Source organism: Capsicum annuum, chromosome 11, assembly GCF_002878395.1.
Source record: "Capsicum annuum cultivar UCD-10X-F1 chromosome 11, UCD10Xv1.1, whole genome shotgun sequence".
NCBI classification, from domain to species: domain Eukaryota; kingdom Viridiplantae; phylum Streptophyta; class Magnoliopsida; order Solanales; family Solanaceae; genus Capsicum; species Capsicum annuum.
In genome coordinates, this window is record NC_061121.1 from 145,278,242 (window position 1) to 145,296,159 (window position 17,918).

A 17,918-nucleotide genomic window follows, 5' to 3' on the forward strand; every position below is an offset into this window, starting at 1 on the left:
TAAAGCTAAACTTACAGGCAAATATAACTCATACATTCCAAATTCTCCTTAAAATATAATATGAACCAATGTATCGGGAACTGAACTTCTCCTTATTCCCAAACCTCATGACTCTTTTCGTAGGAGACACCTTCAAGAATACCTAATCATTTAGTTAAAACTCCAACTCTCTTCACCTCACATCCGCATAAGACTTTTGGAAATTTTGAGCAGTCTTAAGTCGTTCTCTAATCACTTTTACCTTATCCATGGCTTGGTGATCCAAGTCAGGATCAAACAACCTAGTCTCACCAACCTCAAACCATTCAATAAGAGACCTACACCTCCCACCATAAAGAGTCTCAAAATAAGCCATTTGAATGCTAGAATGATAATTATTGTTATACACAAACTCAATAAGAGGTAAATGGTCCACGAAACTACCTTTAAAATTAATCACACAGGGCGTTAGCATATCCTCTAAAGTCTGAATAGTACACTTCTCTTGCCCATTCGTTTGAGGGTGAAAAGCGGTGCAAATGCTCACTTGAGTACCCAAACCTTTCTAAAATGAATGGCAAAAGTGAGAAGAAAACTGCATACCTCGGTCTAAAATAATGGACACTAATTTACCATGCAACTTTACAATCTCCTAAATGAATAACTTATAATAATCCTCTCTTGAGTAGTTAGTCCTCTTAGGAAAGAAGTGAGCAGACTAAGTCATTCTATCCACAATGACCCAAATAAAATCGTACTGATTACGAGATCATGGAAGACCGACCCATAATGAAATCCATATTGATCATCTGCCACTTCTACATAGGAAAATCTATCTCTTAAGACATACCACCAAGCCTCAAATGCTCAACCGTAACTTGCTGACAAATCGTACACTTAGCAACAAAATTTTCCACTTCTCTCTTTATGTTGTTCCACCAATAGATTTCCTTCAAACATGATACATCTTAGTTGAACCCGAATGAACTATATAAATAGACTCATGAGCCTCAATTAAAATACTTTCATATAACCCATCAACATAAAAAATGCACAACCTACCTTGATACCTCAAAATGTCATCTCCCCCAATCTCAAAAACCACATTTTGCTAACCGACATCATCCTTAATCTACATAAGTATGGGATCCAAAGCCTGCTTGTCCTTTACATCAGCACCAAGAGATGATTTTACCACTTCCTGAATAATAACTTTCCTATACTTATATTCCAAAAGACGAACTCCCAAGTTAGCCAATTTGTGAATGTCCTTCACCAATCCTATTTTATTCTTATCAACATGGGATAAGCTCCCTATAGACAACCTGCTAAGAGCATGAAAAATAATATTAGATTTACCTGGATGATAGTTTAGACTCATGTCATAATCCTTAAGTAATTTGAGCCACCGCCTCTGCCTCAAGTTCAATTCCTTCTTTGTGAACACATACTGCAAGCTCTTATGATCTGAATAGATGTCTACATACACCCCATACAAATAATGGCACCCAATATTTAAGGTAAAGACCATATTTGCCAACTCTAGATTGTGAGTCAGGTAATTCCTCTCATGAACCTTAAGTTGCCTGAAAGCATAAGCTACAACCTTACCACGTTGTATCAAACATAATCCAGTCCCATATAGGACGCATCACAATACACAAAAAAACTATCAGTATCCTTAGGCAGGGTCAACCTAGCATAGAAGTCAACTTATCCTTCAACTTGTCAAAACTACACTCACAAGCACTGGACCACAAAAACTTAACCTTCTTTTGAGTTAACTTCGTCAATTGAGCAACAATAGAAGAGAAACTCTCTACAAACATCCTATAATACCCAGTCAAACCCAAGAAGATCTTAATTTCGATTGGAGTTATAGGTCTAGGCTATTTCTTAACTGCCGCAACTTTCTATGGATCTACCTTGATCCCCTTACTAGGAACAACATGCCCAAAAAAATTCACCATATTTAGCCAAAACTCACTCTTAGAAAATTTAACATACAACTTCTGATTCTTAAGAGTCTGCAACACAATTCAAAGGTGATTGGCATGATCCCCTTTACTCTTAGAGTACACCAAGATGTCATCAATGAAGAATATAACAAATAAATCTAAAAACTGCCTGAAATCCAATTTATAAGATCCATGAACGCAGCCAGAGCATTAGTCAATCCAAATGACATAACCAAAAACTCATAGTGACCATACTGAGTTTGAAAAGTAGTCTTGAGAATATCAACATCCCAAACTTTCAACTAATGATAGTCCGAATGAAGATCAATCTTACAGAAATATCTTGCTTTCTAAAACTGGTAAAAAATATCATCAATACTAGGAAGAGGGTACTTATTTTTCATTGTCACCTTATTCAGCTGACGATAGTCTATACACATCCGAAGGGACCCATCCTTATTTTTCACAAAAAACACAGGAGCACCCCACGAAAAGACACTAGGACGAATGAACCCTATATCAAGAAGATCTTTCAATTGCTCTTTTATCTCCTTTAACTCAGTCAAAGCCATTCTATAAGGAGGAATGGGAATAGGACGAGTATCCGGTAGAAGATTAATCCCAAAATTTATCTCCCTATCAGGAGAAATTCCGGAGAGATCATTGGGAAACACTTCAAAAAATTCATTAAGCACAGGGACAGATTGCAAAGGACTTCTAAAATTAGAATCTTTAACCCAAACTAGATGATACAGACACCCCTTTTAAATTATTTTTTGAGCTCTAAGATAAGATATAAACCTCTCTTTGGGTACTAAGGAACTCCTCTCCCACTGATGTCGATTCATTAGGGAAATGGAAACTGAACTTTTGGGTCCTACAATCCAGAGAAGCATAACATGAATGAATCTAATCCATCCCCATAATAAAATTAAAATCATACATATCAAGCTCTATCAAATTCATCAATTCTCCTTATGAAAGTTAGACACTACACAACCCCTATAGATTTTTCTTGCAACTATAGAATCACCCGCCGAAGTAGAAATAAAAAAAGGGTCGGAAGTACTTTTAGGATCAAAACCAAAATAGACAACTATATAAGGGATCACATAAGATAGGGTAGAAACCAGATCAAGCAAACAATAAACATCACGAGACACGAACTATAACAGACCAATAACAACATCGGGAGATACCTCAAATTCTTGATGAGCAGCAAGTGCATAGATATGATTTTAGCCAGTATCGATACCAGAAGTAGCGTCCTTTGGCATAGGAGTTGAAGATGTAGCGACCAAAACCTTATTAGCTCTAGTGAAAACTTTGGCTAAAGGACAATCTCACTTCATGTGACCATGTTGACCATAATTATGGTAATAATTTTCCCCTCCTTATAATATCCATGGTGAAGTTGTCCACAAAAATGACAACGAGGATAAGGTGGGGCTTACTATACTCCACTAGCCTAAGACTGCGCACCCTATGCCTTAGGATCTCTACTAGCCTAAAAATGGCAATCGCTTGAAAGCTTAGGATAGAAAGAACTAATAGATGAATAAGAATTGCCCCAGTTCTTCTACTTGGTCCATTGTCTACCATCTTTCTCACTATCCTGCTGACCCCTACCTGCTCTGAATACCTAAATATTTTATTCTGCCTCTCTCCCATCTCTGCTTGTTTCTTTTTTCATTATCTACTTGCTACATATTAACTACCATCCTAGAGATGTCCATATTATTGTTCAACATTGCAGCCTTACACTCTAACACCAAATCATGGGATAAACCAGAAGTAAACTTTCTCATTAGGGACCTCATATTGGATACTAACTCTTGAGCATAACAAGCCAACTGCTGAAATTTTAGAGCATACTCCTTCACACTTATCTTACCCTACTTTAGATTAACAAACTCCTTAGCCTTAACTTTCCTCAACTCCTGAGGAAAGAAGTGATCAAGAAAGGCCCCTAAAAAGTTATCCCATACAACCTGTTCAGCATCATCACCCCTCATAGCTTCCCACTTCTCATACCACTGATAAGCTACATTCTTTAACTAATATGCAACAAACTCTACACCCTCAAAATCAATAGCATACATCACCCAGAAAATCTTTTTCATCTCATCAATGAACCCTTGAGGATCCTCCTCAACCTTAGGGCCAGTAAAGGTTAGGGGATACAACCTCATATACTGGACAACCCGAGTGACCTCAGATAAGTGAGCCACGGAACTAACATGAATGATGAGACTGCGATGCAACTAACTGAGTAAACATATGAATAGACTAACAGAACTCCACATTATAGATATCTCCCTAAGGAAACTAAGCATAAGTGTCACTAATATAGAAAGCTTGGGGAGGACTAGTAGGGGCTGGTAGAACTCCCCGTGCAGTAGTGCAATCAGGAGCTGGGATCCTAGATCGAGTCTGCACTCTATAAACAGAGAGAGTACCCTTCATATTCTCCTTAGAGGGAATAGAGGTTCTTGTAGAGTTCTACGAATATAAATCTTTAAGAAGGCATGATCTGAAATATGAGAAAGCCAGGAGTTAGAGAAGTTTTATAAAACTGAACTCTATAGCTCGAAATAGAACACAAGAAAGGAAAATGTTCCCAAATGCGTAGTAGCCTCCTCTTTATAAGTGTGGCACGCTACACACCCATAAAAAGGACTCTTCTCGACACGGCTAATCACAATAAATATAAAGCAAAAGCCAATCAAATAGTAATAAGAAGATGAATAGATAACTCAAATGAAAACTAAGAGTCAAAATAACAACCAACCCACACTTGTCCACAATAGCCTCTAAAATTAGAATAACAACTAAGTTGGGACATACCCCCGACTATGATTAAAGAAAAGAATCCAATAGTAATAAGTCAATAAAGAATGAATAATGAAATATTAAGGCCTTTCGAAGGATGAAGGCTCACCACTTCACAACAACTCAACAGACGTGCTCAACCACCTAACGTTGCACAAGAGCAACAGAAAAGTCTTAGAACCCTACATAATGAAATGATATAGCATCCTAGGATGGTCAGTGGGATAAACACTGGCCTGTAACTCAAGAAAGTGATAAAATAATATCATGTCCAAAATCAATCAAAACCACGTTCACACATTAATATATACATATATAAGATGTCGGAATAGAGACAAGGGTCATGAACATGAGATTTTAAAGATTTAACCTGAACTGTGTAGCTCGATCTATCCTAAATGCACCTCTGGGCTATATGGGTTCAACTCTCCCTACTAAAAGGGCCCTAGTATGTTTTAGTTGCACGAACCGAGGAAAAATCAAGGAAAAACTAAATCCACCATGGAAATAGTTGTCCCATATATATCAAGTGCGCATCAAGAATACGGTCATATATACCCCCAACGCTAGCAAATGTAGTTTTCAGTGTTCGTCCCCCTGGGACATACACCTTCAAGGTGAGCTACACAATTCCCTTTAAGTCTAAATTAAAGCAATTTGCACATAAACCAATCCATTAACCTAGGAGTTATTCATTAAGGCATTTACCACTTGGTATCGTTATACCAATATACTTGTAACCTAAATTAATTATACCAAACCAATTTATACAACCAAATTAGACTCCCAATTTTTATTTAAAATTCAAAACCAAGGTCAAAAAGGCCATCCAGAACCATACACATATCCATTTATCCTTTAATGCAATGCAATGGGTTCAAAACAAGTTAAACCATGTAATTATCCATATTTAAAATCAAGATTATAAAGTGGGTTGAGGTTAATGCCAAGTCCAAGCCAAAATTCATCCAATTTGGGGAAACTCATGTCCCCCACTCCAATTATTTAAACAATGCCCCAATTCAGTCCCAAAATCATTAATTTAAAGCATGAATAATCAATTTAAAACATGTGACAAGTAATTCAATCAGTAACAACAAAAACCCCTTAACTCAATTTCAAAACCCACAACTTAAATCATATGAAAATCCATTCAATTAATGCCACAATGTACAACTAAAGTTTGGAAAAGAGAAACATGTCTGAAATACACAAGAAATTGAAATCAATTTGATATTTTGAGCTTGGATGATGAATTCTCTGTAAAACCCTTGAATGTTCTTGGGTTTTGAGTTTGAGACAGAAAAAAAATGATTTGATCTTTGAAAATTGAAGGAAATGGGGTTATTTTATGTTATAAGGCAATACAAAGGGTAAAAAGATCAAAAATCCCTCACCCTAAGTGAAAAAATAAAGTTGGACGAAATTAAACCACTAGTGTGGTACGCCAATATTGTAGAGGTTAGCCTTCGTGCCATGCTGATATCGCAGAGGTTAACCTCCGTGATATGGCCTTATCATGAACCCTCATTGCCTCGGGGTCCCAAAATGACCCCGAACCTTTCTGAAAAGTTTAAAACTTCCCCCAAACACCTTTTTAACATCCTTAAATATAATTGAAGTAAAAAATTGACATTACACATATGAAAATGTCAAAAATAAAATGATCAAAATTTTAAGGGGTATTACAAATCAGGTACCTAAAGAAGCAACCAGGATTAGGATTGCTTTTGACTAGCAATTCAAATAAGAAGATTACTACTTTTTGTGATGTTGATTGGGAAACATGTCCCTTACAAGGAAATCTGTTACAGATTATATGATCAAACTAGGAGGTTCACTAATCTCATGAAAAGCTAAGAAACAGACTACAATTTTAAGAAGTTCAACTAAGGCTGAATATAGAAGTTTAGCTACTACAGTTTCTGAACTAATTTGGATTATTGGAGTTTTGAAAGAAGTAGAAAGCAATGTTCAATTACCAGTTCAGATTTATAGTGACAGCAAAGCAGCAATTCAAATTGCAGCTAATTTAGTTTATCATGAAAGAACAAAACATATTGAGATAGACTGTCACTTCATCAGAGAAAGACTACAACAAGGTTTGATCAATGTGAATTATATACCTACACAGGAGCAGCTTACAAATGTGCTAACTAAAGGCTTGTCTAGATATCTTTTGTCCAAGGTTGGAGCTCTAAACATCTTTATACCTCTTAGCTTGAAGGGGAGTGTTAAGATACTTAGCTGATAGTGTCATGTTAGTTAGTAGTTGCAGGGGTAGTTCAGTCAAATCACAATTTTAACCACTTATAGCTAGCTTTACAATTGTAGTTGAGTTAGTTATAACTAACTTCAGAGGCATACATTATATATTACGACTTGTCAAGCACTGTATGATCAATCTTTCAATGCTACAACTATAATCTTCTCTTCTGGATTCTTCTTCTTTAATTTTCCCATTTACATCATTTACTTGCTTCTTGAGTGCCTTCAATCTCTTATTCCTCGTACCAAAACGAACGTGAATTGCAAAATAATACTATGAAGTAAGTAATGATGGTCTCATAAAATGGTGATCTCAGGAAAGAAGTATTTTGTTTTCAAGTTGCAAATAGGTTTATGTCGAAACATTTTAATTACTGTAGTATTAAAGTTTTTGAACTTTAAATCCACACCATCGTAGTAGTGAGTACAACTTTAAGTAATGATTTCTCCATTGACTTGGCAAACAGTAGCACAGACGAGCCAGGCGTTAAACACAGGTATGGTTTAACACGTGCATCTTAACAGAGAGATAGCAGAAGAAGAGAGAGAACAAAAAAGGCCAGAAAGTGAAATGACTAGTGAACAGTATGTTTGATGCATCGCATTAGTGTGTATGATAAATAAAGAAAAGTAAAAAGGAGGAGAAAGCTATGTTAAAGTTCAGAATTGCTAGACCAGACAAATGATTTTCTGATCTTTTATAAATTTATTTTTATTAGTTTTATATTTATTTTATAAGAATTTTTTAATTTTACACATAAGAATTTTGATTATTTGTTTTTTACATTAAATAGTAAGTGAATAATAAAGCTTAATTCTTCATTACTCTTTGCCCAATCATTGTATTAGCGTCAAATTAATCTTTCACTGAAGCTAAAATACAATTATTTTTTTCATCAACTCTTAGTTTTAGTGTTAATGATGTTTATTTCATAATAAACATTACATAAGCAAATCAAGTAACGAATATGTTTGAGCAATAGTCATCCAATGCTACATATATCATCAACTTCTAGCACGCAATAAATCCTTAATATCGGAGATAAATTTATTACACCTCTTCTTTACCACCTCCGTTTCCTTTTACTTAACAAATTTTTTTTAAAATAAATTTTTATTTTTAATTGTTATTTTGATAATCAAGAAAAGACAAATTAATTTTTTTTATTTTACTCTTAACTTTAATTGCTTATCTTTCAAAGCGTTTTCAGAATATAATACTCTAATATCAATTAATAGGAATAGTATAATATAATAGTCATATTAATAAATTTTTTTTTAGTGGAAGTAGAAATGGATGGAAAGAGTAATATTCTTATTGTTGAGTCATGAGTCTTTTTCCCTTCCTATTTCTATGTGGATAAATGAAGTCCAATTTAGATCAACCTACTTTTGCCCATTACTATGGGTCATATATATATAGAGAGAGATCTTTTTAGGTCTTATTTCATTATCACAAAAGAAAGTTTTTAGCAACCAAAAAAAAAAAAAAAAAAAGCTGATTTTCGCCTTTCAGCCACAAGTGTCAACTTCAAATTGTGATTCCTACTTCGTTTCTTGTCCGATTGAACTAAGTTTTGGATAGTTTGTTCATATATATAGCACATATTGCATATTGCTAGTTTTAACATTAAATTCCTATTTGTATCTTTTTCTTTGTTTTATTCTTCTTCTTCTGTTGTCATACTACTAAATTCATCTCTTATAGCCATTTCATATTTTTTCAATATGTCTATAGGTGTTAGTTTAGTTACTATTGTTCCTTCTGTTTCTTTATCATTCCTTAATACCTTTTTACTATTTTCAGTTAAATTTAAAAATCATAATTTTGTTGTTCCTATTAGTATTCTTTCTATATATTCTGGTGTATCTATTGCATTTATACCATTGTCTAATAATTGTTTTGCTATATATCCTATCCATAATTGTATCGTTTTATCTACATTTATTACACAGTCTAAGTCTAAAAAGTTATAATTTTTATTAATTATTTATTCTGGTGTCCATTTGTTATATTCATTTTTTAGATTATATTTTTTAAACTTATCTTTATAATAATATGTAGGTTTTCTTATTTCTGATATACTAGGTATTTAATTTTCATCGTCTTCTTTATCAAGAGTATTTATTTTCGTGTTTATATTTTCTAAGTTTTCTTTATTAATTACTTCTTGTTTTTCATTAATTTCTATTTTTTTTATATTTGTTAAGATTTCTATATATGTTTCACTATCTTCTAAATCATAATTATCTGTTTCTTCAGCATCTATAGTGTTTCTATTTCATTATTTTCTAATTTTTATTTAAATTAATTTATCTCAATTAATAATTTTTGTTCTTTATCCTTTTCTTCTTTTTCTTTCTGTCTTTTTTCGTACAGATCTTTTATCATTTGTAATTCTTTTTCTAAAGCAATACTACTATTTTTAGTTTCCTCTATTTTTTGTATTTCTTCTATAGTCTGTTATTTTATTTTATCTATTCCTTTTTTCCTATCTACTTATTTATTTTCTTTCGTTATTCTTACCATAACTGTTAATTTATCTTCTAATTTTATTTCTTTTTTTATAACATTAAATATAAATGTTCATCTATTTTCTTATATCTTCTTCCTAAATTGGAAAATATTATCCTTATCTTTAATCTTTCATGGTTTTCATATGTTTTTTCATGTAGTATAAATTCTTCTTTGTTTATTTTATCTATTTGATAGTATATAGATCATGTTGATATATGTATTCTAGACTATCTATTTATGATTCTAAATATGATATTTCTTCTTTTTGTGCTTTTATTGATTTTTGACATACTCCTACAATCATGTTATATTGTAGTCTTTCTTTTCTTATTTTTAATTCTCTCCATTTTTCAGATATTATTTGTTTTAGTTCTTTATATTTTTAGAATTTTATTATGTTATTCATCTGTACAATATTTATAATATTTTGATGGATACCAAAATTTGATTTTATCATAATTAGGTGGTATGTATCTCATTCTTCTAGATTTTAAATGGATTATTAATTTTGCCTCATTGCTAGCTATTAAGGTAATTAAGTAAGCTAATTTGTGGGGATATTCTTTTGTTTTATTTAACTTCGTATATTCTGGGTAGTAACTAGTTAAAGTTTTTTTAATTTTTCTAAAAGTTTCTATATTTCTAAATGGTCTTCTCATTTTTGAAAAATAAATAACAACGTAAATAATAATAGCCCATAATTAATAAATAGACTAAATTAACTTTTGTAATTTTTCTGATAATTAACATATAACTAATTAACTAATAGATAATACTTACTAATATATAATACTTAAATAACATGGCTCTGATACCAATTGTAGGGGGTGCGGATAACTTGAGTAATTTACGTGGATAACTAACAGATAACTAGTACTTACTAGTTCTATCATGTTAATTGAAATGTTATGTCATAGTATTCCTTAGTTTTTTATTTTAACCTTATTAATTCTTCTATATTATTTTTAAGGTATTCTATATGTTTCATATCTTTAGTAAGGTATTCTACATTTTCCATATCTCTAGTTTTTAGGTAGTCAAGTAGATTCTCTTTCATAAGTATTTCTGTTAATCTTATTTCCTCCATATCTTTTCTCCAATATTCTAAGTATTCGTAGCTTATCATCTTATCCTAAAGTAGTTGTAATACTGCAAATTTCTTTGTAATAATTTATTCTAATTGTACTATATTTGACATTAAATTCTAGGTTATCTATTTCGTTAATTATCTTGTCTTTTTCTCCTATGAATAATTCTATGTCTAACTCATATTCTATACTGTCTTTTAATTCTAGTTGTTTCATGATTTTATTTATCCAAATTAATCTTTCTTTTAATTGTTTTCTTCCTCTTTTAAGCTGGTTTCTATAATTAATTTCTTCATATAGCCAACTTTGTTTTTCTCTAACTCTTTTAATATATTTTAACATTTAATCTGTATAATATCCATCTGAGTAATAATTGTTATTATCTGAGTAATAACTATCTGAATAATATAAGCTAAGATCATTCATATCTTCTAACTATTCTAGACTTAACGATTCTTTATGAAATATTTTTTTCCATATTATTTTCTTTATGTCTTCTATTGCTAAGTCTTTAATGATATATAAAACAAGTATTTTAATTTCATCAGATATATAACTTGTCATATTGTTCATATGATGCTTAGGTTTTTATGAATAACTTGGATAACTTGGAATTAGAATTATGGGTTATTAAATTCTTTATCATAATATTTACTGGTTGTTTGTTTTAATCTTAATAATTCTTGTATATTTTTCATTAAGAAATTCTATATATTTTATATCTTTAGTTCTCATAAATTTGTTTCTAGATTTGTCTTTATTAGTTTTTCTATTAATTGTGTATTTTCATATCTATTTTCCAATATTCGTAATTTATCATGGTTGATGTGTAGGTTTGGTATGTAGGTATTTGTAAGAGTAGGTAGGTAGGTGTGGTATGTAATGTATTATAGCCATAAAATATTTATCAAATATTTTTCCCCATATGATTTTTCTTATATCTACAATTTCTATATCCTTAAGTACATACAAAACAAGCATTTTAAATTTATCTATCATTTCATCAGATAAATAAGTATTCATTTTTCATATGATGCTATTTCAAAATATTCCCTTCAATCATATGCATAACAAAATATGGTCATCTTAGATCACTATATACTAGATTATTCTTAAATAATTATGTTACTCTATTACTATTTGCATGATAGTCTGAATACTTTTCCCTTAAACAGCACCTCTACACTGGTTACTCCCCTATCACAACCTTCTTGCCTCACCGGTTTCACCTTTAGGATGACATAGTCTTAGGGATTTTTCTCTTTTTCCTCTTTGCTAATAAATTTTGTAACATATTATTCATCGAATAATTCTACTATATAGTAACTAACATGAACTTATTTTATCATATCATGATTGTCAGGAATTTATGAATTTAGCTATTTATAATCATAAATAAATATACCTGTTCTGGTAGGTTTGATAATTCTGGGCTTTGTTCATCCATAGCTTTTCCTTTGAAATATCTTTGTTTTTATTAACTATTCAAAAGTTGTTTGTGTACAAGAAGAGGCTTGCTTCAACTCGTGAAGTCTTGCCTTTAACTTGCCGAAGGCTTACATATTTATAGACTAAAAAGAAAATGCGTAAACTACGTTATACTATTCCTACTTTACACGTATTCTGTATACTGTTTCTAGTCTTTACATTTGTTCTAAATTCTTACAACTTTTCAAAAAGTAAGACTTTAAAGCCTAAAAAGGAAAAGACTTATTAAAAGCCTTGTCAAAAAGTCAAAAAAAAAAATAAAAGCTAATAATTCCTATACAATTATTTACGTAAAGAAAGTTATCTAATTTGTTCACATGTCGCTTTCATAATTTAATACATTGTCTTTTATCTCTTTCATTATTGCTTCGTAGTTTATCTTTTTGTCGTTTGCTTCTATTGTAGTGTTACTTCTGGAATAATATTATGTCGTCCGCTACAACAGCTACATTGATGATCATCATATCTCTGTCTAATTAATTTGCAGAATTATTCCATAAGTCCATCAGAAATAACTCCTTTTTTGATAGATCTTGTGAGAGGGTTATCTTCTGGTTTTAATAATGTCATTGTCCATCTATGAATTTCTTCCATATCATTTTCTCTTATGTCTTTACATGTTGAATAAACCAATAAATGATCCCTAGAATAATAATTCTAAACTGGATTACGGTTCAAATAGTTATGTGCTAATTCTTGTATAATTGTTCTCAAGCCAATAACTCGTTTGTTCTTGAAAAAGTCTGGTATCTCGATTTTCTGTATTTCGTCTTGTTCATATATTTCTTCTGGTATAATGTAGTCTCTTGTCATACCAATTTTTACTACTGTAACCACTAGTTTAATTTCATCAAGTAGTATCTCAGCGAGGGCCGAATAAAATCTTACGTAAAATAGCTGTCCTTTTGTAATTTTTATATATGTCATAATTTCTTTATGTACTTCAGGAATCATGGCTAACTCTTTCTCATCTATTGTATATACTGTTGATAATAATTCATAAGAATAACATATAGCGATTAAATTTGGGCTTGTTCCTGGGAGCGCAATAAGTTTATTATAATTTTATAACTTTTGGGTTATATAACATTGGTGTTTTTTGGCTAGCTTAATATCTTGGACTGGTTTGGTATTTAGTTAGGTTTGGATTGTATATAAATTTTCAATATAAACATGGGTTAAATGGTTGTAAGCTTATTTTTTTTGGTTAATTGCTTTTGAATAAGGGTATAACTGCGGGGTACAAATAATTCATTCTTTTGGATATTTGGTGGTGCATAAGGTTTTTCAAATATCTTATTTAAGTTGTGATTCTTTTTCTTTGGTAATTCATATTTTGGTAAATTTTTTGTAGTGGGTAATTCCTTAGCTTTACCTGATGTTCCTTCACATGTAACAACCGTTTTGATTTTAAGGTGTGTCTGAACGTCACCTTCAGGTCTAATTTTTTAAAGTGCTTTTCCTGCACTACATCTATGCCTTTGGATTTTTCCTGTTTTTTAGAGTGCTTAGATTGCACTTTTAATTCTGCGACTTCAGTAATCAGCAGAGTAACTTGTTCTTTTAATAATTTCGCTTGTTCAAATAATTGAACTAGTAAATCATTCTGAGTAACTTCAATAGTAACTTCTTCTGTTGTTAAATCAGCCTGAGTAGACTTGTCGTGACAAGTAATCTGCAATGACATTTTTGTCAGTACTAGTTACTTCAATTGTAAATGTAAAATTTAATATGTTCAAGACTAGTCTCCGTATTTCCTTTATTGTAATTGAATTTTGTATTTTCTTTGTTAACCACCAACGTACCTGCGTATTATTTGTTCGTACAATAAACTTGTTATATACAATAAATGGCTCAAATGCTAATAAACATTTATATAATGAGCATAATTCTTTTCTATTTATTTCCCATTTTATCTCTATTTCATTAAACGTGTCTGAGTAGTATCTACAATGATGTTCTAATTTTTCTTCTTCATATCCATACTCAAGTACTCCTCTATAACTATATTTGCTTGCGTCTGCTTCTACTATATATGTAAATTTTTTATTTTCGTCTGAAAATTATAAGTTTGGTAATTCTTTACAAAGTATTTTTATTTTCTGGACTTGTTTTTTATCTTCTTCGTTGTAATTATCTTCTACATCCTTTTTTAATTTTTTCTGTAATGGCTTTAGGTTTTCTGCTAATTTTGATATATATTCTCTTACTTGGCATACTAATCCTAAAAATGATTGTAATTTCTTTTTTTGTATCAAATTCTTCTTTTGAATTTATTATTTTTTGTACTATATGTTGTTGCATTTTTACTCCACTCTTATCTATTTGTATTCCTAAAAATTCTAGCTGATTTTTCATAATTTCAGCTTTCTTTTCACTTAAACTTATTCCTGATTTTTCTATTATATCTGTAAATTGTTCTAGTAATTTTAAATGTTCTTCTTTGGTTTTTGTGTATAGTAGTATATCATCTATGTATACTACATAATTAGGTAATTGTTTAAAATAACTATCCATAAAATATTGTTATCTACCTGGTGCATTTTTATATCCAAATGGTAATACATTTCATTCATAAAATCCTTGTGGTACCGTAAATGCAGTTAATTCCTTAAAATCTTCATCTAGCTTTAAATGGTAAAATCCTGATTTACAATCAAATTTACTAAAGTAATTATATCCTTGTATATGTCTTATTTTTAATATCTTATTAGGTATTGGATAATTATATATCATAGTTTTTGCATTTAGATTTCTATAATCAATAATCATTCTACTTTTTCCTTTTTTTTGTTCACTATGTTTATTTACTATAAATGCTGAACTATTGTGCTTACTATTACTTTTTTGTATGTATTGGTTTTCTAATTATTCATCTATATGCATTTTAAATTCTTTTAAATCATCAAAGTTATATGTTAATGGTTTTTGGGTTATTATTCTATTTTTATTTACTAGCTCAATTTTTACAGTAGTTTCATGTTTTTTTCCATCCTTTTAATGGATCTTCACTGTATAGTCATCTTAATTTTTTCTTTATTATTTCTACCTTATCTATTGAAAATATAGTTATTTCTTCTTTATTTTTTGAAAATATAACTAGTTCTATTGCGTCTTCAGTATTTTTTATATTTTCTAATTTTTGTATGATTTTTTCACTTTCTTTTATACAATCAGTTTTCTTTCTTATTTTATTAATAACTCTTTTTGCTCTTACTTTTTGTTTACATGGTGTTGTAAACCACCAGTGTGTTCTAGTTATTATATGTGAGTATAATTTATCTAAAAATGGCATTCCTAAAAGCATATCTTTTGATGTTAGTTCATAATTATAGATTTCTTCTATTGTTAATATCTTATCTCATACTTGTATTTTTACATTTCTAGCCTTATAAGTAATTAAGCTTCCTTCATTATTAAATCCTCTAACTACTATTGGTGTTTTTAATTTATCCCATTTACTTTCTGGTAAATAATTATATCTACATAAATTGGCTTCTGTTCCTGTATCTATTATTGGTGTATAATATCTATTATAATATCCTTATACTATTATTTTCATAAGTACATATATTTTCATATCATGTTAAAGCTCTCTTTATTAATAATTTTTCTCTATTATAGGTTATGGTTATTTGTGTATGTTCTATATTGTAGGGTTTTATTTGTTCTAACCATTTTATTCCTAATATTATGTCTGCTTTTTGCATATCTTCTATTTATTTCAAATTCTATTTTTATTTTTCTAACTCCTATTATTATTTCTTTTTTCTGTTGTATCTTTAATGTTTATTAGACTCCTTAGTAGATCTGGACACATATTACTATTGAATTTTATTTCTTCATTTTTTACTAGATATTTTGCTAGGTAATTTTCTTCCTGTCCTGTATTTATGAGTATTAAATATTCTTTTTCATTTATTGTTCCTGTTATGTAATATTGAGTTAAATAACTGTTGAAGTTGTTTCATAATTTGTTCTTTTTGATGAGCTTGATGATTCTGTTTTTTCATAAGCTATTCTTTTTGTTGTACTTATCTTATCATTTATTATTTCTAAATCTTCTTCTATGTCTATATCTTTGTAACTATAATCATTGTTATCAATTGTTTTTATGAATTATTCAAAAGGGCTTTCTATGTGTATTTTATTGATTTTATTCTTTCCAGTTATTTTATGTTTTGTTGTTAATACATATAGATTTTTACATCTTGCTGTAAATATTTTACTTCCTGGGGTTAGTTCTATTCCTGATATTTTCCAATATAATACTAATGGTTTATCTATATTTTTATCTGTTATTGGTACTGAATAATTTGCACTTATTATAAATTTAAATTTTTGCTATATTAAATTTCATTTTATGGCACTAATTATGCTTTTTTCTATAGGTTTTACTATCCTATCATCTGCTAAATATAGTTCTATTGGTGTATCTATTTCTTTTCTAAAACATGCTTTTATTAATATCTCTGTTCCTCCAAGGTGTACATATTCTATTGGGTCTCTACTTTTTATATCGTTTATTTCTTTATTAATTATTCTTTTTGTTACTATTGGTATACTAGCTTTACCTCTTGCATATTTACAATCTATTACATTCTCTTTTTGGCTTACTACATAGTATTCTTCTACTAAATATATTTTTTATTGTTGGTATTTTAAATATTTTTTCTACGCTTAGGTCTAACTCTTTTCCTTTTATTTCTTCAAATATATTATTGTCAAATATTACTTTTTGGTCAATTCCTTCTTCATTTAAATATTCTTCCTTTATTATTATTTTTATATCTTCTTCAATCTTTTGATTCATCCAATTCACTATCTATTTCATTATCTGTTTCATTTTCTGAAATTTCATATATACTATCTTCACTTTCTAATTCATAATCTATATAATCTATTTGCATAGATTCTGTATTTTCTATCTTTATTTCTGATATTTGTTTCTTTTTTGGATCTTTAGGCATTTTACAATCTCTAACTAAATGTCCTAGTTTTCCACAATTATAACAATTAAATTCTTTTATGGATTTTTTTTCCTATATGATTATTTATGTTTATAATTTTTTACATAATATCTTTTTCTTGGTTTCTTATACTTATATTTTGATTTTTTGTATTTCTTATATTTCTTATATCTTTTTCTTTTCTTATAATATCTTTCTTCACATCCAAATTGAGGTGCTATTTTATCTTTGTAACATGCTAATTTTTTTATTAATGTTTTTTCCATTTTCATTTCTTCTCTGTATTTTTCACATAAATTTCTATACCATTGTTGTAGAAATTTTATTCTTGCTCCTAGAGTATCTACTATGTTTGCTTCATCCCAACTCTTTATTATTTTTAAACTAAATGGTTCAAGTAATTTACTAAAATATAATCTTCTCACTTCTTTACTTTCTTCTGCATTATATGCTCTTGATGGCCTATAACTCTTGTTCTTCATTCCGAACAATAGCTGCGTTTTGATGCTTTCGCTCCTTTATTTCTCTAGTGTTTGGTGTTGTGGTTTATGTATTATTGTTTGTTGTTTGACACTGTTTTGTGGTCAATTTTGGAGAATAATATTATAACTCTTGGTGATTATAGTGGAAGTTTGGTCCCGTAGTTTTTACTCTTCACACCGAAGAATTTTTCACGTAAATTTGGTGTTTAGTGTGATTGCCTTTATTTTTAATTGTTGTAGTTGAGTGGTTATATATTTGTTGCCTATTATCATTGTTTTTCTTGGATTGGTTTGTTTCCTCGTGGTTTAAGTTGAAAGGAAAAGTTTAGACTTAG